Source organism: Bactrocera latifrons, unplaced genomic scaffold (genome assembly GCF_001853355.1).
Source record: "Bactrocera latifrons isolate USDA-ARS-PBARC rearing strain unplaced genomic scaffold, ASM185335v1 scaffold_901, whole genome shotgun sequence".
Taxonomy (NCBI): domain Eukaryota; kingdom Metazoa; phylum Arthropoda; class Insecta; order Diptera; family Tephritidae; genus Bactrocera; species Bactrocera latifrons.
The window spans coordinates 15,606-22,843 of NW_017537603.1; positions in this window are offsets into that span (position 1 = coordinate 15,606).

Genomic DNA, 7,238 nt, shown 5'->3' on the forward strand with positions numbered 1-7,238 from the left:
TTAAGAAGTCGACTTCGATTCAGCTTTAAATACAAGCGCATTAGGCGCCAGCATGTAAACATTTCTGTATGCCWTTTCTAAATTCTTTAAGTAGTATAAGAATTTATTCTTAAGCGCTTCTTAAACTTCGGCAGTACGTTTTTCTTTACGATTTTCTTGCTTTTCGGTCGAGTGCATAAACTCGAAAACTCAAACGGGCAACATTAACACCAACATTCATACAAACACGATGCGAGCGAATGACGGCCAAACAAAGGGGCAAGCGAAGTGTAGATTTAAAAACTACCTTGTGCTGAGCGCACTTGACGCTGCAATGAATGCCTAGCATGACGAGGCGTGGCGCATTTGTTATGAATTGCATTTGTTTAAGTTCCYTAGTCTCTGGAGTAGCAAAAGTCTGCGCGCGTCTTTTTGGCGTAATAATTTCCATGCCACGCGCTTTTTGTTGTTTTTGTGCGCATCGACTTTGCAGCCAGACAATTTGGACGCCTGCCCAGTACGCCATACCCATACACTGCATGCTCATAGCAATGTTTCACCGTTTGAAACTCTTTGCTACTTAGCTAAGTGCTGCAGTGTTGATAGTGTTGTTGTATTCAGGCAACATTTGGCTGCCAACTTTGCTACTGTTGCTCCTCACTATACACAAATACACACACACACACACACACATACAAAGAACACAACACACAGGGTGAGATAACTAAAGCTGTACTAGTTCACTATGCGCTGCGTTGTGCTAGAGTTGGTGTAGTAGTTGCAGCGTCTATGTGGTCGGGAGTGTGTTTTGAAGTGCTAACATCACTTCCGGTCTGCAGTTGATTTGCATTTAGTGTTGTTGCCGGAATAACTACTCCAACTTGTCGACTTATTTCCTTTCGTCCTTCCTTGCTTTGTTTCCTAACTGTTGATTGTTTTTGCCGAGCCGGACGTTTTTTGGCTCGCATTGGCAAGAGCTTGCAATTTTCGTGCTTGATGTTTTGCCACTTTGCGGCTCATTTATAATTCAGCTCGACTCCATCATAATGCTTCGCAACACATGATACACACATACATGCATATATATATATATACATATATATATGTATATGTATATATACTTGTATATGTGTATGTGATACATATGTGTATGTGGATCTCTGAGTTTGAGTGCCCGCGCGCCAACAGTACCTTGGAAATGCAGCATTCTTATTGACAAATTGACAACTGTTATTAAAATTTTAAAGCTGCACGGAGCTGGTATTCCACCATTAGCATTAAGTGCTGCACACGCTGAACAAAGCGATAAAGTGTAGTGCAAGGTGCTGGATTTATGCAGATACCGTTTTTCCATTCTATTTGCCATGCTCAAAGTGAGAGCAAATTTGAATTTCCCATTTTANCCCAGTACGCCATACCCATACACTGCATGCTCATAGCAATGTTTCACCGTTTGAAACTCTTTGCTACTTAGCTAAGTGCTGCAGTGTTGATAGTGATGTTGCATTCAGGCAACATTTGGCTGCCAACTTTGCTACTGTTGCTCCTCACTATACACAAATACACACACACACACACACACATACAAAGAACACAACACACAGGGTGAGATAACTAAAGCTGTACTAGTTCACTATGCGCTGCGTTGTGCTAGAGTTGGTGTAGTAGTTGCAGCGTCTATGTGGTCGGGAGTGTGTTTTGAAGTGCTAACATCACTTCCGGTCTGCAGTTGATTTGCATTTAGTGTTGTTGCCGGAATAACTACTCCAACTTGTCGACTTATTTCCTTTCGTCCTTCCTTGCTTTGTTTCCTAACTGTTGATTGTTTTTGCCGAGCCGGACGTTTTTTGGCTCGCATTGGCAAGAGCTTGCAATTTTCGTGCTTGATGTTTTGCCACTTTGCGGCTCATTTATAATTCAGCTCGACTCCATCATAATGCTTCGCAACACATGATACACACATACATGCATATATATATATATACATATATATATGTATATGTATATATACTTGTATATGTGTATGTGATACATATGTGTATGTGGATCTCTGAGTTTGAGTGCCCGCGCGCCAACAGTACCTTGGAAATGCAGCATTCTTATTGACAAATTGACAACTGTTATTAAAATTTTAAAGCTGCACGGAGCTGGTATTCCACCATTAGCATTAAGTGCTGCACACGCTGAACAAAGCGATAAAGTGTAGTGCAAGGTGCTGGATTTATGCAGATACCGTTTTTCCATTCTATTTGCCATGCTCAAAGTGAGAGCAAATTTGAATTTCCCATTTTAGTTTTTTTTTTCTTTGGCTTACCTGCCTCACACCACTTATGCTTGTGCGTGTGTGCGTGGTTGTAAAATATTCAATTTGAGTTTTTATTTGCTTTCTTGCGGCACCTTACTTTTGATGATTCTCCCTTATTGAATTTCTGTGTCACAGGCGGAAATTTGTAAAAGTCGCAAGTGCTTAAATTAAATATCGTCTATTTAYCAACTAAACATATGGTATGTGGGAATGCCGAGAACGTTAGTACGAAAATGCACGAGTCTTATGGACCGGGGCAGTGAAAAGCATCTTCCACTGCTTTAAGGGGTTATAACCTTGTGAATAAAAAAAAAACGACTTTTTTGTATATAAAATTCGTTCAAAAATAAACTATTCGCTTTACGCCGGCTGCCATTTATAATGGGTGATCCAAGTAAGCATACTTTTCCAATAGCCTGTTTTTGACAGATCGCGCGTGAGTCGTATCCAGTTGTCAAACTACTTTTGTACCGAATTGTTTGGCATTTCATCATGGAAAGACATACTCCATGAGCAACTTTTTCAAATCGTCCAACATTATTACGAAAATTTACGTTCTGTAAAAAATGTATTTCGGGCGCTTCGCTCAACTTATGGTCAACATAATCGGTCTACTGAGCSTTCTATTCGCAAYACAATCACCCATCTTGAGACCCAGCATTCATTAATGGATAATATTCGACCGAATAGGCTACGTCCAGCATGCARCCATAGCTGAAGGTGTACACAAAGACCGTGGAGAGTCGATACGGCGCCAATCGCAGCAACTCGGACTGACGTATGGAATGATTTTACGTCTAGATCTTAAATTGAAAGCGTATAAAATAAAGCTTGTGAAAGAACTGAAACCGCTCGATCTTCTCAAGCGAAATCGCTTCGCTCTATGGGTTCCTTAGAAGTTCCAAGAAGATCCGACGTTTTGAAGCCCATATCTGGCTCAATGAGTATGTAAACAACGGTTTGGTGTGGTTTGTGGGCCAGTAAAATCATCGTTCCATATTTCTTCTAAAATGATGCCGATGCGAACGTAGCCATTAATGACGACCGTTATCGCGTCATGATAACCGAGTATTTGCCTGAAATTGAAGCTCGTGATCTCGACGAGTAGATTGACCACCCAGATTATGTGATATCACRCCGTTAGACCTTTTTCCGTGAGGATATGTAAAGTCTATATTCTATGCAAAACATCGGTTTCGTCCGACCTAGCCTTGCATACAGAGTATTTGATAGTCTGTTCCTTGGAATTCGACCACTAATGTACCATATAGATACCGTATAGGCCCACGAGTCACTTCCGAGCTTTCAATAGAACAAGTCGTCGGTTGACGATCTGCCACCACATCCATTTCCATTGGGGGTTCTAAGCCATAAATAATGGCACTCTTGGCGTCGGCGATAACCGATGAACTCCTTGTTCAGAAGAATCAGCCGCTGCCCACCTGTCCTCTCGAGCCTTATCACCCTTTAGTGGCGTGTTGTGAGAGACAATAAAGCGTATTTCAATGTTTAATCAATTCTTTTCTTCTCTAAATAAAAGGCTACTATTTTACCTGCTAATGTCGTGAATGGCGTATACTTCTGTTCGCACCTAAACTTAACAGTATGAGGGTTGTCAGTCGTGGTGTTGCACTTATTCTTTTCCAATAATTTCATGCATATTTTTGCAGTCTTTCTGCTAATTGTTGAAGCCCCTTATTCCTGGCTTTGCATTTGTTCGCTTCCACATAAGCTGTCAGTTTTTGCTACAAGTGCACCCGACAATTTGCAGAAATACTGATCTATATTTCCCCCAAAGGCTTGCACTCATTTGCAGCGCATATTTTCAAATTCCAGTCGGAAACACTCAACTTTTCTTACCAACACCTTCACATTCCTGGAAGATAACAGACAAGTCGGAAACTTTTGTTTACTGTGTGGGTGTATGCACAGCACTTATCCACATATATTTTTGCTTTTGCGTTTTACCGTACATCAGTAGCCAATTACTGAGACTCCCTCCTGCCTCCTGGCACTTAACAGTGCTGGAGCTTGCCTGTTGTGTAACTTAGCCTCGGTTTCTCTGTGTGCACGATTTATACGACGTTGCATAATTCGAAAAAGCAATTAACTCAGCTGGCACCTGTACTCTTTCATACGCAGTTATTGGTATTTATATTGGTATGTGTATAAAAGCAGGCGCCAACGACAGGATAAAGCAAAATCACAGTTTTCATGCCAAGTGCAGTTTTTGAAAATGTCAGGTATAAACACACAGTGTTACATATTAATTGCGCCTAGTTATGCAAACAGTTGTGGAGGTGGTATGAATGAAGATATTCTACACTATAGTAGTATTTTCGCAAAGTGAAAAAATTCGCTTTCAGTGGCTTTTCTCATATACAACCGTAAACGTTCAAAAGTCGTTCCATTTTTTTTTTATTATAAGAGCGAATGAATTTTCTGAGAGTGGAGAACCGATTCGGCGTCGTTCGCAGCAACTCGGACTGACGTATAGAACTATTCGGCGCTCTTTACCTCGAGATCTTAATACAAATAAGAATACAACATGCGCAAGAACTAAAGTCGCTCCAGCTTCCCAAGCGACATCGTTTCGCTCTATGGGCTTTTTAGAAGTTCCAAGAAGAACCAACTTCCAATCGATCCAAATTTTGTTCAGCGATGAGACCCATTTCAGGCTAGAGCCTCTGGGTAAGTAAACAAGCAAAATTGGCGCGTTTGGGACGTAGACCAATCTGAAGAGATTCAAGAATCTCATTCTTCATTCAGAAAATACAACGGTTTAGTGTGATTTGTGAGCCGGTCGAATCGTCAGTCCTCATTGCTTCAAAAATTATGTCAGTGAGAACGTAACGGTCAATGCATTTTGRGAATACTTTGTTGAGCAGATAATATCACATTTTGGGTCGGTCGATTGGCGATCATGATCGTGAGATATCACACCGTTCGACATTTTTCTGTGAGAATATGTAAAGTCTAATGTCTATGGGGACATACCCATTTCAATTCAGGCCAGTGACCAGTCGGAATGGCCGCACGAGTTATCGMAAATTGGATTCAACAGACGGACCATCTGAGACGCAGCTGCGGTCAACATTTGAAAGAGAAAGTCTTCAACAAATCTTCTTTCRWATGGTAATAAAAATTTCCCACTAAATTTGGGGTTTCTGTGTTGTTTCTTTAAAAAGGTGGGGAACTTTGAAATGGGCCACTCTTTATTAGGTGCGTAAGTTTCGTTTTCGCTGTTTTTTTTTAAATAAAAATGAAACTTTATTGTAAGGAAATGGTTACTAATGAATTATTCGAAGCATTGCCCATCGCTGGTTCCAACTTTTTCCTATCTTTCTGGCAAAGTTCGAATACTAATACATACCGTACTGTTCATCCTGCGTTGCTATCCAAGAATCAAGGCATTTTTCGATGTTGGCTAGTGAGTGGAACTGCTTCGAGCCAGCGCATGTGACATCGAACGGAGTCGGATTGTGAAATATTTGGGAATATAGCCGGTGGGATAGAACTTCCCATTTAAGTGTTTCCAGATAGRTTTCAACCGGTTTGGCAACGTGAGGTCGAGCGTTGTGATGCAACATAATCCCTGTTTCGTGGCTGTACTGGTATTGAGGTTATAAAGAATCCAAGTTCCTTCTTTCTGAAACATTTTCAGCGCATATAGACGCTTTGAAATGGCTTNCCGACCTAGCCTTGCATACAGAGTATTTGATAGTCTGTTCCTTGGAATTCGACCACTAATGTACCATATAGATACCGTATAGGCCCACGAGTCACTTCCGAGCTTTCAATAGAACAAGTCGTCGGTTGACGATCTGCCACCACATCCATTTCCATTGGGGGTTCTAAGCCATAAATAATGGCACTCTTGGCGTCGGCGATAACCGATGAACTCCTTGTTCAGAAGAATCAGCCGCTGCCCACCTGTCCTCTCKAGCCTTATCACCCTTTAGTGGCGTGTTGTGAGAGACAATAAAGCGTATTTCAATGTTTAATATTTGCTTTTCTTCTCTAAATAAAAGGCTACTATTTTACCTGCTAATGTCGTGAATGGCGTATACTTCTGTTCGCACCTAAACTTAACAGTATGAGGGTTGTCAGTCGTGGTGTTGCACTTATTCTTTTCCAATAATTTCATGCATATTTTTGCAGTCTTTCTGCTAATTGTTGAAGCCCCTTATTCCTGGCTTTGCATTTGTTCGCTTCCACATAAGCTGTCAGTTTTTGCTACAAGTGCACCCGACAATTTGCAGAAATACTGATCTATATTTCCCCCAAAGGCTTGCACTCATTTGCAGCGCATATTTTCAAATTCCAGTCGGAAACACTCAACTTTTCTTACCAACACCTTCACATTCCTGGAAGATAACAGACAAGTCGGAAACTTTTGTTTACTGTGTGGGTGTATGCACAGCACTTATCCACATATATTTTTGCTTTTGCGTTTTACCGTACATCAGTAGCCAATTACTGAGACTCCCTCCTGCCTCCTGGCACTTAACAGTGCTGGAGCTTGCCTGTTGTGTAACTTAGCCTCGGTTTCTCTGTGTGCACGATTTATACGACGTTGCATAATTCGAAAAAGCAATTAACTCAGCTGGCACCTGTACTCTTTCATACGCAGTTATTGGTATTTATATTGGTATGTGTATAAAAGCAGGCGCCAACGACAGGATAAAGCAAAATCACAGTTTTCATGCCAAGTGCAGTTTTTGAAAATGTCAGGTATAAACACACAGTGTTACATATTAATTGCGCCTAGTTATGCAAACAGTTGTGGAGGTGGTATGAATGAAGATATTCTACACTATAGTAGTATTTTCGCAAAGTGAAAAAATTCGCTTTCAGTGGCTTTTCTCATATACAACCGTAAACGTTCAAAAGTCGTTCCATTTTTTTTTTATTATAAGAGCGAATGAATTTTCTGAGAGTGGAGAACCGATTC